The following is a 13674-nucleotide window of genomic DNA, read 5'->3' as shown; positions in this document are numbered from 1 at the left end:
GCAGAGAGTGGTATCCTCCAGCTCTCCTTAGCACAGTTTGGTGCCTGCTTTTCCCCTCCTCCCCAGTTGCAGGCTCATAAGCAAAGGCAGCTCTCTTCAGATCTGGTGATGTTAAAGCTCTTCTTTATCAGTAACTCCACTTACCTCTGCAACAAGGTGAAAACAGTGCTTGAATTTCTGCTGCTTTGCTAGAGAATTTAAGTGACACTGAGCTGTAGGACCATCCATCCTCCTGCTGCCTTTCCCTCAGCTCCTCACTCCTGGTTGTGCTCTGCCCTCCCCACAGGCTTTTCTTAATAAAACCAGGGCCCAGGTTTTACTCAGGCATGGGGAAGAAATGAGAGCTTCAGTTCATACCTCAGAGGAAATTCATTGAAAGTTGAACAAATAACTTCAGAGAAGAGAAATGGGAAGAAAAAGGAAGGATGTGTGTGTCTCAGGTTCACCCCACTTTCCTAAGATCTGATTGAAGAAAGCAAATTTGGAGATGTTAAGTCAGTTATAAGGTTTAACAGAGTTGTATACAGTTAAAATGAAACCCCAGTAGATGGATTATCTCCCCCAGTCAGAGTTGGTCCCTGCTCCCAGGAAGGGAGTAAGCACTCTCCCCAGGCAGTGGGCATTCCAGCCTGGCATGCAGTGTGCACAAAAGAGCCTGAAGGAAAAAGGCAAGGCTGCTGAAGTTATGAAAAAAGAAAGCTGAATGCAAATTAGATCTGTAATACAGAGAGCTTGAAATTAAATATAAATTCAACTACAGAAAAGGTTGCCAGAGATATTTAGGATTTGTATGTGTACATTACATATATATATACACACACACACACTCATATATATTTATAAAGACCAACAAATCCTATCTGTGTTCATCGTGGGCAAGATGTTGCTATAGTAATCTTAATTTTACATTCCTTGCATTAAAAAGAAGATTGCAAGTTGTTTGGCACTCAGACTGTCTTTTTGTTATAACATGTGCTGCATTTAACCCAGTGGGACTCTGTTCTCTACCTCTTGGAACTATGGAAATAGAAATAACTGCTAACAATAATGCCATCATTACATGGCAGCCTTGGATTCAGTTTCCTTTTAAAAAAAAGGGAAAAGAAAAAAAAAGGGCAGACAGATAAAGAAACAGCCTGTGCATGTTAGCATTGAATTTAGGCTTGGACATGAAGATGTCCTTGAGGACAGGCAGAGACCCAGGGAGACACTGGGAGCTGCAGGGGAGTCCTGGGTGGGAGCGGGGCAGAAGGAGAGCACCTGCTTCAGATTCCATGTGACACCAGCTGTACATCAAAGTGACTCCTCCAAAAGGAGGAGCCCTTTGATGTACAGGAGGACTCCTCCAGGAAAGGCACCAAAGGGACACCAAAAAGGACAAAAACCAAGTGAGGTACCTGTACTGCAAACACACTGCCTGTGATGAGATGGGGAGCTTCTCCAAAAGCTGGTGTGGGACAACACAGAGCTCTCTGCCCACACTGGGGATCTCTGCCTCTAAGTGGGGAACCAAAACCAAAACTTTAACACCTCTCCCAAACCAGCCTCCCTCTCTGGTAGGAGCAGGTTGGAGGGTGGCAAAGGGCCCCTGGCAGGCATGGGGCTGCAGCCCAGCAGCTGCACACAGCCGCATGGCCAGCCCCAAAGCCACCCCTCTGCCCCACAGCAGCTGCACACAGCCACATGGCAGCCCCAAAGCCACCCCTCTGCCCCACAGCAGCTGCACACAGCCACATGGCAGCCCCAAAGCCACCCCTCTGCCCCACAGCAGCTGCACACAGCCACATGGCAGCCCCAAAGCCACCCCTCTGCCCCACAGCAGCTGCACACAGCCACATGGCAGCCCCAAAGCCACCCCTCTGCCCCACAGCAGCTGCACACAGCCACATGGCAGCCCCAAAGCCACCCCTCTGCCCCAAAGCAGCTGCACACAGCCACATGGCAGCCCCAAAGCCACCCCTCTGCCCCACAGCAGCTCACTCCTACCTTGGTCCCTTCTGCGAGGGGCTGGGGGCTGCATGGGGGGCTGCAGCCTCCAGAATCTGGGGACCCAAGCCCTCCCAGGGAAGAGGACAGACAGCACTTTTTGTCTCCTGGACTTTCTGGAGCTCCAGACCTGGGGAGGTGTGAGGGGGGATCCGTGCAGCCCATGTGCACATCCTGTGCTCTGCAGAGACAAGTGCTGACTTCAAACATGCCCACCTGACACCAGGTCTCAGGAGTGTTTGTTTTCTCCAGATTGATGGTGTTTACAACTCCAGGCATCTTCCCAGTCATCTGTGATCTCTGGCCATGAGTGGGTCTCTTTGGGACATTGGATGACAAGTGTTGCTTTAGTGCCAAGGAGATGGGACTCCCAACAGCCTGTGGCAGGCAGATCGCTGTGAAATCATGATTTATCTGGAGTTAGATTAAGTTATGTCTCTCTCTCCTGCCTGCCCTGGCAGTGGCTGCTTGCAGCTATGCTGTATTTCTTCCTCTAAACAGGAGAACGTGGGGCCATTTACCAGCAGCTAGAGGTCAGAAGGTGCCCAAATGTAAACTCCAGGACAAAGCTTGTCTGAGCACATTTGAGGGACAGAGCTGACAGGTGACAAACAGCCAGAGCTGAGTTTGCTCTATTTTGGCTCGTGCCACTGCTTGGGGAAATACATGAAGGGAAAACAGGTGAATTATTGTCACCTTCAGACTTAAACAAATAGAGGCTTCAAACAAAATTGCATTGCTTAGACGTTCAGAGGGGGAAATATTTACCTCGTGTGCAGAAATAAATGTTAAAGTTTATGAGTCACATAAAGCCTTTTTATGCTGAAAATCCCTTCTGGATGAGAATGGGGATATTTCTCATTGTGATCTTGATCCATCCAATTTATTTGTGGATCAAAAGGATCAGTGAGGGCCTAATTCTGCAGAAGATCTGGCAATGGGAAAAGTTCTTTCAGTGGGGGCTGGATGCCCACCTGTTTCTCCCCATCCTGGCTCACACAGGTCCCTCTGCTCTGGCAGGAAAAGCTCTGGTTGCCTCTTTGCACTGAGGGGTTTTGGCTGCAGTAACAGGCCTGGTCTGTCGTGTGGTTGCTCCCCAGGGCCAGGGGATGGAGTGGGGCTCCTCCAAAAGCCCCTGTTCACAGGCAAAATCAGGCTTTGGAGGAAGACAAGGAGCAGAGCAAGGTGGAACACAGGAACTGCCAGGCTAGGCAGAGGGAGGATGCCCTCTTTCTCTCTCTCTGACTTCTTGCAGCCCTGAGCACCCACCTTGCCAGGACACAGGATGCCAAACACTGGCATCACTCCTCTTCCCTTAGCACGTGAGAGGGAGGTGCACCAGTGCAAGGAATAAAGGATGAGACAAAGAGGGGCAACCCCAGTCACTATTCCTGAGCTGCTGGCACCACATTCCAGGGAGACAGACAGCAGCAGATCCTGGGAGAGGCAAAGAGAGGAAAAACTCATTCATATGCAAAGGGCTTAGATCCTGGGGAGAGTGGCAGTGAGCTCATGCAGCACAGAATGAGCCTGCCCAGAGTTCTCTGCCTTTTGGAAAAACGACATTGCTGCTGCAGGAGCCTCAGGCCTTGTGGAAAAGCCACCATTTCCTTCACTGGTGATGATTTATTTGGGAAGAAGCCTCATTTTTCACTGATCGTATTAGAAGCACTGAATGGATTACAGCATGGAGTAACCCTGATAGCTGAGAAATTCAGTGTATGCAAATGTGAGCCCTAAATGGCTCTTTCTGTGAAAGATTGCCTGTAGCTGGGATGTGTTGGAGATGTGGCACCAATGAATAGGCTGGTATTTATTTCAAAGCAGAGGCTCTGCCACAAGGTACAACACAAGCTCTGCTGACATTTACAAATGCAGCTGCTCCCTGTGAGCACAACTTGCATCTCTGTTTTGCCAACCTGCTCCTTTTGCTGCAGAACCCTGTGCCTGGTACACACACACACACACGTGCACCAAAAGACGGCTAAAAACAAACACCAAGTGATCTGCAGCATCCATGAGCTCCCAAGGCCTCCCATGCTGCTCCCTTGTACCTAAACTGCAGCCCAAGAGTGGCCAAGAGGCAGCACCAAGGGCTGTTTCATCCTCTCCACCTCCTCCTGCCCCTCAGAGCTCAGGCATTAGAGGGGAACACCTTCAGGTGGGAAGAGGGATGAGGTGAAACTTGTGTTTCACTGATGCTGCCCTTTGCCTGGCTCACCCGCTGCCTCTTCCCTTGGGTATCCCAGGCTGCACCCACCACCTCCAAGCAGCACAGGGATGGACAGGGATGCACAGGGATGCTGTGCAGTGTGTGGCAGCTGCCTGAAGATGGCAAGCCAGCACTGCAGTTTATAATACATGCAAATAACCCTGCTGGAGGGAGAAAGGGGCTCCCTACAAATAAGAGGGCTATATTTTCTTGGCAGCCCATGGAATGCCAGAGCAGAATTTAAATTGTGGTGTTTATCAAACAAGTCTGAGCCTTTTTTTCTTCCCTCTCCTTTGTTAAATGCTGCCCGTCTTGCAGAATTTTGAGCAGTACCCCTGGTACTGCATCAGTCCTCAAGCCCAAATGCAAAGTCTGAGGAAGAAATTGCAATGCATCCTTTGGCACCAGGGAGCCATAGAGCTGGTGTGTGCATGCAATAATTTATCCTAAGCCTTCTAGTGGCATTTTATGTCTTTTTGCTGTAGTGCTATTACAGCTTTGATTACTCCATTTTTATGTTTGTCAGCACAGCATATGGGCAAGATAATTTGTATTCAAAGTATTAAACTGGTAATGTAAATTATTAAAGACCCAATTCATAAACGCATTACACACCATATGCAGATTTCTTCCCCTTAACTCCCCCCTTCTCCTCCTCCTCCCCATTTTGCAGACCTGGCTTCACACAGCTGGAGCAGGAGCAGGAGCACTGCCAGCTCCCACCCCATGGGCACCAGGCTCCTCAGGTGAAGACCCAGCCTCTTCTCCTTCCTGCTGCCCCCTGTACAACTCATTCATCCCCAGGTGCCCGTTGCCCATCAGCTCCATCCCATTTTGGCACCTCCAAAGACAAGAGAAGAAGCTCTTTCCCGTTTTTACCCCGACCCCTATTTGCAGCAGAGTACCCTCTGAAGAATGCACATCTCCCAGTGCAGCCATTGCAAGGAGGCACTGGAGTGGGCACAGGAGGAGGAGCAGACAGCCACTGTGGCAGTCCCATCTCATCTCCAGTTCCACATGTGCAGGGCACTGGCAGCTGGGCTCTGGTTTTGTGGCAGGGGCTGCTGCACCTCTGGTGAGCACACAGCCTCATGGGCAACAGGTCACCTGTGCCTGTGCTCAGCCCCAGCAGGGCTGGGGGCAGTGAAACCCACCAATCCTGCATGGAAATGGGGCTGTTCAGCTGTAACCCCTTCCATAACAGGCATCTCCTTTCAATAGCTGTTTACCAGACCATACACAGCGCCATTGTGTTGAGCAGATGCCGTCTTCTGTTTTTCTCATTACCAAGATTTACTGTCTTATAAGCTTATTATTGACCCAGGCTTTAGGCTTCCTTCAGGGCTGAGGCCGAGGGGAATGCAAACTCCCAGCACTGCTGTTTGCAGGAGCATCCCCCACTGAACCCAGGAACTGACACAGGGCTCAGGGCTGCCTCCCCCAAACCTGAGTTCTCCACCTCACAGCAAAGGCTTGGTCAGCCCAGAAGAGTGTCAGGGAGCTGCAGGGTGCCCTGTCCCTGCCCTGGGGGTCCCAAAGCCCCTGGGCAGCCCCTCAAGCTCTCCCCCTGGTATGGAGCAGTTTAAATGTTTTGTGCTGCCAGCACTTCTGAAAAGTTACATTACGGTGGAGGAAGAGTTGGGACTGGGATGCTTAACTGGGATGCTTAGCATGTGTAAAATCAGGCAGGTCTCCTAACCTAGAGCCCCCCCAGCACACAAAAAATCTTTCTGGCCCTGCTTTTCAGACAAAATACATGCCTCCTCCCACCCTGGGGCAAAAAGGAGTATTTTGAATCCAACTTTCCAGAGGTTTGGCTTCCAGGGTGCCCACAGGTGACCACAGCAGTGTTGCTCTACCTCAGACCTGCATTTCCCCAGCCAAAAGGTGCTGCTGGCACAGACCAAGAGACAGGATCCCTGGTACACTGGCCCTAGCAAAGCAGCTGTTTTACCTGTGTGCTCACACTCCACCCAGTGCCAAGAAATCACCCTCAGCAGAAGCTCCCTAAGCTTCTACCCAGAAAAAATGTACAACTACATCTCAACCCAGTAGGACACAGAAGTACTCAAAAAGTAAAAATGCTGCCCGTGCCTACTGGGACTCAGTTCTGCTCCCCCAAGCTAAAAAAAGCAGTTTTGCCAGAAACAGACAAGAAGACAAGACAGCACAGCAGGAGCCACTGGCCATTGGTGCTGTACCCAGAGCCTCATGGGTCAGCTTAGTGTGTGTGTAGCTGACAGGTGAAACGAGACCATCCTCCACAAATTACAAATTTTGCAGGGCTTTCACACAACCTGGCCATGTACTGCTGAGTCAGAACTCTCAGTGACACTGGCACCCAGCTCAGTCCTCAGTCCTGCTTTAATTCCTGGGACATGGATCCAGCAGTGATGGCAGTGACCGAATCAGAGCAGGGTGGGAATTACTCTGCTCCCTGAACAAGAACCCCCTCACTGCTGGCTGGCTCAGGGTGATGCCTCCCACCTGTGGCAGGCACAGTGCTGCTCCAGCAGCAGGGGATGTGTGCTGGAAGCACTGAGAGGCTCCAGCTGTGCACAGCCACCTTTGGGTACATCACAGCTGTGGCCAAAATTGAAGCTGCCAGGGCAGGGTATGCAGGAAAAGGATGGAAACATGAGCAGGGTTTCCATCCTTGGAGGAGCAGAAAGGGAGCACATGCAGAGAGGCTGGGAAAGAAATTACTTTTTGGCAAAAAACAAACCAAACCACTATTCAGTTATTTCTGTTCACAACATATTTGTAATTCCTTCTCCAATACTGTTTTCAAACAAGCAGAAGGAATTTTCAACTCCTATTTTATCATCAAATGAAGAAGACCCTGATCCATCCACACTCTGATGACCAAGCCATGAACCTTGTGCCTGCAGGGATGAGGGTGAAGGGCTGGGAATGAAAGAGAGATGGAGCAAGTGGAGCTGGCCCCGGGCAGCCAGTGCTGCTCCAGAGCAGATGCTGCTGGCGGCAGAGGCAGCCCTGCACTGCAACAATGGGCTCAGCTTTGGGACAACTGGGCTCTGCACTTGGGAAGGGCTCAGAAGGCCCAAGCTGGGTTTTCTCCTCCTCCCCCATGCATCTGGCTTTTCTGGTGGGCTCTGCAGAGCTGCCCCTGCCCAAAATCACAGGGGGACTGTGCAAGCAAGGCCCTGAGCATCTGCTGTGCATCACCAGCCACGGGGATGTGTGAGGCTTCCCCCAAAACCTCGGAGCAGCAGGCAGAGGTGGGGCAGGCACTCAGTGCCATCAGAGCAGAGCATGTCCCTGCAGGGTCACAGGGGGAGCTGAACGCCCTGCTGGGGAGGGTGGGTGCTCTGCAGATAACAGCAGTGATTGTTATTTTGGAACACATGCCCAGAGAGCACCGTGAGCCCAGCGTGCTGTCCATTTGCAGTGCCTATAACCCACATTATGGAGACCCAGCCCAGCAGACGAGCTAAACAGCAGGCTTCCAGATGTCCACCCGCTCGCCCATCTCAGACTCCTAATCCCCTACTTTGTCTGAGCTCTAGCTCATTTCTGATGCATTCAGATTATCCAGCAAGCATAACTGCTAGTGAACATCTGAATATTTCCCCCTCCATCTCACATTTCACCTTGGAGGAGAAGCACTCCACAGAGCCCAGGCCCTTCTTTATCAAGCCAATTAGTGCAACACAAAAGCAGTGAATAGGACCAGGCAAAGCTCAATGGCCTGTAAAATCCCCAATATTTCGAGATGGGCTTAGGCTAAATATGACTGTTTTTTAAAAAAGGGAAAGCCTAGGGTGAGTAAACCAGAGTGCTGGCCTTTCCAACCACATTAAAAGGAAAACCCAGCAAATCAGAGCAACGTACAAGGCAGTTCATGGATCATAACGAAAAGTTTACAAACAGAGCAGCTATAATTCCTTCTATAACATTGGAGGACCCAAGTTTGCAAGGAACAAAAGGAAATGATTAACAGGGGAAATATGCATGGTACAAAAAGACTTTTTAGTCCAAAAAAGGATGTCCATATTTAGAAACACTTGATTCCTGTTGTCAGGGCCCTGCTTTTCCTGAATGTGTTTCTCTCCCGTGAAAGAAAGAAGCCACAAAGGGAGTTTGTGCACAGCCATGTCACATGCACACAGGGCACCGCTGATTCTTCTCCAGGATTAAGGGAAAAATGCAAAGGATTCCAGAGCAAGCAAATAAAATTTAAAAATAATCATGTCCATATTTAGGAGAAGGCTTCTAGCAAATCAGCAGCTCCTCTGGCAGGATCCCCTCTCCCACCATGGGCACCCTGAGCCCTTGTCAGGGTGGGCTGCCCCCACAGAACCCTCCCTGGGGCTATGGGGCCAGAGGCAATCCTGCTCCAGACCACAGGCATCTGCAGCTCTGCTCTGGGAGAGCCTCTTGCCACAGGGCTCTGCCACCTGCTCTGGCACAGCCCCACCAACCAAGCGTGGCCTGGAAGGGGGTAAATGGAAAAGAGACCCTAGCAGAGCACCTCTGAAGGGCAGGAACCTTGTGTTTGGCAGGATGAGAATATATATGACAGTGCACGTTCACGAGCAGCCTGTTCATGTCCTGCCACGAGAGGTGTGCCCAGCACAGCCTAACAGTGGCAATAACCACCTCCATGAGAGACCTGAGCACAAACAGCAGCAAACATTTCTGAGAGCAGCCCTTCCCTCTGAGCCACAGCCAGTGCTGGACCTCGTGCTCAGGCTGTGAAACCCAGCACCATCTGCTGCCTGCACAGGCAGGGACCCTGTGGGCTGCACGCCGTCTGCTCAGGACCTGGGGACCCCCATCCCTCAGCTGCCTCCTGCTCCCGTTTCCCACCTCCATCACAAGTGCTCTCCCCTCATGGGTCGGCTCAGCAGCAGCTCCTGCAGCCCCACAACCTCCATCCTCATCCTGGTGCTGCTGCGAGCACAGAAGTCTCAGGGGAATAGCAACAGTGGGTCTGAGCTGGCACAGAGCAACAACAGCCCATGACAGTGGAAGGTCTTCCCTAAAGCACCTGACTGCTGGGAAAACACAGTCCAGGCTGCTCCCAAAACTGAAATGACAACCACAGGATCTGAAGTGAGCCTTTGGGTCAGATGTGCTGAGCACAGCTGCTGTGCTGGACTGAGAGAGAGCAAGGCAGAGAACAGGAGAGAGGGTGGGGCATCCACAGCTTCCCATGGGCCAGTGCCTCGCCACTTCTTCCTAACTTCTAATCTAAACCTCTCTTTAGTTTAAAATCATTTCCTCCTTGCTCAATCACTATCTGCCCGTGTAAAATGTCACTCTCTCTCTTTTTCATAAGCCCCCTTTAAGCATGGGTAATGGAAAATTCAAAGGGCTGAGCTTTACACTCTCCCCAAGCAGAGCCCTAAAAGGGGACAGGCCCATTTGCTCCCTCTTAGCAGAGATGCACAGGAAGAGTAGAAAACAAACGAGACTAAGTCCTTCTGGTTCAGAACCACTGAAAGCCTTTTGTGAGTCGCTCTCAAGGCTCAAAATACGTGATCTAATGGGTTTTTTTGCTAGACAGCTCTGGTGGGAATCACCAACAAATGGAGCACAAGTGACAGTGAGCAATCAGACAGTCTAACACTAACCCTGTCTAGGGGAAGGTGCCCCTGCTATGGCAGGGGGTTTGAACAAGATCATCTTTAAGGTCCTTTCCTACCCAAACAATTCAAAGATTCTATGATTCTATTTGGTCAGGTTCTGTCCCACTTTCAGATACATCCTTTGAAGAAAGGGTTCTCTTTAAAAGTTTTACTGACATCTTGATCTTTGAGCTTGGTTTGAAAAACTTCCTGGCAGCTTGCAAAAATTAAATTACTACATGAAGCAACAAATAAAGCAACAGAAGACCCAGCATCTTTCCTTCTGCTCTCCCTGCTACTGCGGAGAAATCCTAGCCAGGAGCTACAGGTAGCAATGCCTTAAACAGCTGCAGAAGCCAAGCCCAGGGAGGATCCCCAGCCTGAGCTCTAAAGATAAAAAGAACAAAACTCAACCAACATATCTTGTAAGAGAGTGGGAGACCAAATTGACCCTGCTTACATCTTTCTCCAGCTTCTTTTGCAGAACCACGTATTACTGCTGGCACAGCCAGGTAACACACAGTGAAAGAGCAATCACATGCTCATTAGCAGCAGAAAAGAGGCATTTGTCTCAAGCAATCCCTCAAATCACTTCATCCTGCCATGGGTATTAATTTTCTAAACTAAATAAAGCAAATTTTAAGCTTCACAAAGAAGCAGTTAAAAACACTTACAGGCTATAAGCTCTTACAACAACAAAGCCAGGCCATGTTCGATTAATATTTTTTAAAAGAGCATTCTTCTGACTTGAAATACCTGAGGGAGCTTTACAAGTGGAAAGGCTGGGAAGAAAAAGCAACTCTTATCACTCACAGCATCACACAGGTATGGCTCCAGTGGTGTGTGACACCGGTGCAGAGGGACTCCTCTGGCTCCCCAGGTGCGCCACAGGGACAGAGCAGGGGGCAGGAATGGAGGCAGAGCAGCACCACTCAAAAACAACCACAAACACCATCAAAACACCCAGCCCCACAGGGGCTCCCAGCTGTGGTTTGCCTGGCTGCTGAATTCAGCCAGAGACATGAAGTGAACTGTGCCAGGGGACACAGTTACAGGACAGGCATCCCCTCACCACAGTAAATGCATTTTCATCTCAATAAAACAAATGTCTGCTTTCATTCACCCCAGCCTCCAAGGGTCATAGCCCCACCCCAGCACCAGTTTGCTCCTGCACACGACGTTCAGGCTCCCCACTCCTGGGGAAGGCCCTGCCAGCCCTGCTCTGGCTCATCCTGCAGCCCTGGCTCAGCCACATCCAGGAGCACGAGGAGGAGTCATCCCCAGCACACGGAGCTGTCAGCCCCAGCATGGCTGTGCTGCTTCCTCCTGCCTAATTTAGGGATCCAGGTGCAGGAGGGCACTCAGGAAAGAGCTCTTAGCAGCAGACAACTCCAATCAAGAGCATTAGCACATGCAAGGAGACATCCCCCCCTCCACACGTTGCTTTAGCACATAGAGATCAGATCTACTGGAAGGGTGAGGTGTTTGCAGAGTGCTTTGAACACAGGTTATCAAATGCTGCCCAAGCAGGGCACACAGTAGAGCCCAGCCTGCAAAAGGGATGAAGACACTTCATAGGGCACAAACCCCCATCAGGCATGCTGGTTATGCAGTCCCTTCCCCACTGCAAGCTGACACATTTAGAGAGCAACTGCTTGGTAAGAGGGTCCCCAGCACACTTTGTTTGCAGCACTGCTGTGATTTGCAATTCAGTTTATTGCATTAAAATGTGGTGCAGCCATAGCCCTAGAAAGAAATAAACATGCCACTCGTCACAGTTCCTCCCATTATCTTTTAGAGCAAAGTGAGCTTGGGTGAACATTCATAGAGGGGAGTCTGGGGCTTGTCAGAAAGCACTGCCAGAAATGCAGCATCCTGCTCTCACCCCACTGGAAACATCCCATCTCCTCTCCAAGCTCCCCACAGTCTGCAGCAGATGACAGCTTACTGGGGACATGCTCCTCTGCTTGTGGAACAAGAGCCGAAGCCAGCAGAGGCAAAACAAACTCAAGGTGGCTGCCAGGATTGTGCTGGAAGTAAAAAGCCATTTACCTGCTGAGCCAGGACCAAGAGAAGCCCCTGCACCTTGCTGCTGCTCCTGCAGAGTTTATTAGGAGTGAGTAAAATTACCCAAAAAGTGCTGTTCAAAGGGAGAAGGTGTGAGAGATGCTCTGACTGTGTTTGTATCTTCAGTCCCACCCCCAAAGAAGACTCTCCCTGTCCTAGGAGATATGCATTTGTACTAGAGTTTTTAATTAATTTTACTATAGAAAATTAACACACCCCTTCCCCACAGATGTGTTGGGGGCCTGACCCAGCAAAAACCATTCTGCAATGTAGTTTTCCTTGTGACTGCCACAGCCATGCTGGGACTCCCCTGATGCAGCCCCTTCCTCCCAGTCTAAGTGCTCAGATTTGGCTCACACCAAACATTTCCCATATCTCAACTGAATTTTGGCATACACAGGCTGCAGAGCAGTGGGTCTGTGGTCTGTGACTCCCTGGGTCGTGCTAAGGCTCCCAGGCTCATTTTCAGGAGAGGCCAATTCTGCCCTGCCCAGGGCAGCCCAGCAGCCTCGTTCACCCCACTGCCCCCCAGATATTTGACTGCAGAGCAGAGTGATGCACCTTAGGAGCAGCTGTGCTCTCAAGAGCCTGCACAATCCTGAGTGCAAACCAAACAGCACTGACCATGGGAAATGACCTGCAGGACATGGGTCAGTGCTGTCTGCCCCACACCACCATCAGATTCTTTCTCTTGATCAAAAGTTCTCAGACCTCTGACACCCCTTTAGGCATCCAGAGGGACCATCCCACAGAGCCAAGCCTTCCTCTGCCTCCCCCAGCACTAAGTGGGTTTTAACAGCTGCAGAACCAGCACCATCCCTTTTTCTTAGCTGAGCCCTGGTCCCTCAGCCCAACTTCAGCAGGGAGAAGGGCACCAACACATCACATTTTGGAAACATAAGCAGTCTCACAGTCAGTTCTCTCAAATTCAAAAGTCTCTTCATCCATCCCCTCCCTTTGCCCAATCTATTTTATCCTTACCCTTCTCTACACATTATGGAGTTAATAAGGGACATATTTACTTGGGACTAAAGTTGAACTAGAAGTTTGAGTTGTGCAGCAGCACAAAACAGAAATGTCTTCTCTGAAACACCACAAGCATTTCAAAGCAGAGGAAAAAAAGAGCATTTCGAGGGTGTTCTATGAAAATAATGGAGCTGGGTGAAATTAAGCAGTTCCCAATATTTGAGATGACATGTCAGAAACAAAACAGTGGGGGGGAATTATTATGTGTTATTTATATGCATTCACACTATGGCATTCCTCAACAGCAGAGTATTCGGGGAAGAAACATCACCACTACATCTGCAGTACCCAAGTGTGAGTCCCTGGAATCCTGCATTGAACAGCATCCCCCAGGAATGCCATATTTTAGGTGAGTGCAGAGCAGCAGCAGGTAGTGCACTGTAAGGTGTGAGACCTTGATCAAGCTCTGCAACTTAAATGGATTTCCAATACAATGAAGACAAAGAGGTGTCAGCTCCAGCCCTCATTTGCTGATACTATCAATAGGGGCTCAGCTCACTAGCAGTTAATTCAAAGCCAAGCTCAATTTGCACAACAGTGATCTACACCAAGTCCCATATGTGGCTAAGGGGAGATTTTGCCAACTAGACAATAGAAACAGCATTAGAGCTCCTGAACTGATGCCATCACTTTTTTTTTCTGCTCCACCACTTCCCCATCAAATTTCCACAGGCTGGGATCTCCAGCTGCCTACTCCCTTGCATCAGAAGACATGCAGAAAGGGTAGCAAATACAGAAGTACCTATTTCTTTTCCAGATGCAGCTTTATTGAGGCTTTTAAAATGCAAC

Source organism: Molothrus ater, chromosome 14 (genome assembly GCF_012460135.2).
Source record: "Molothrus ater isolate BHLD 08-10-18 breed brown headed cowbird chromosome 14, BPBGC_Mater_1.1, whole genome shotgun sequence".
In the NCBI taxonomy this organism is placed as follows: domain Eukaryota; kingdom Metazoa; phylum Chordata; class Aves; order Passeriformes; family Icteridae; genus Molothrus; species Molothrus ater.
This window is presented reverse-complemented; position numbering follows the sequence as displayed.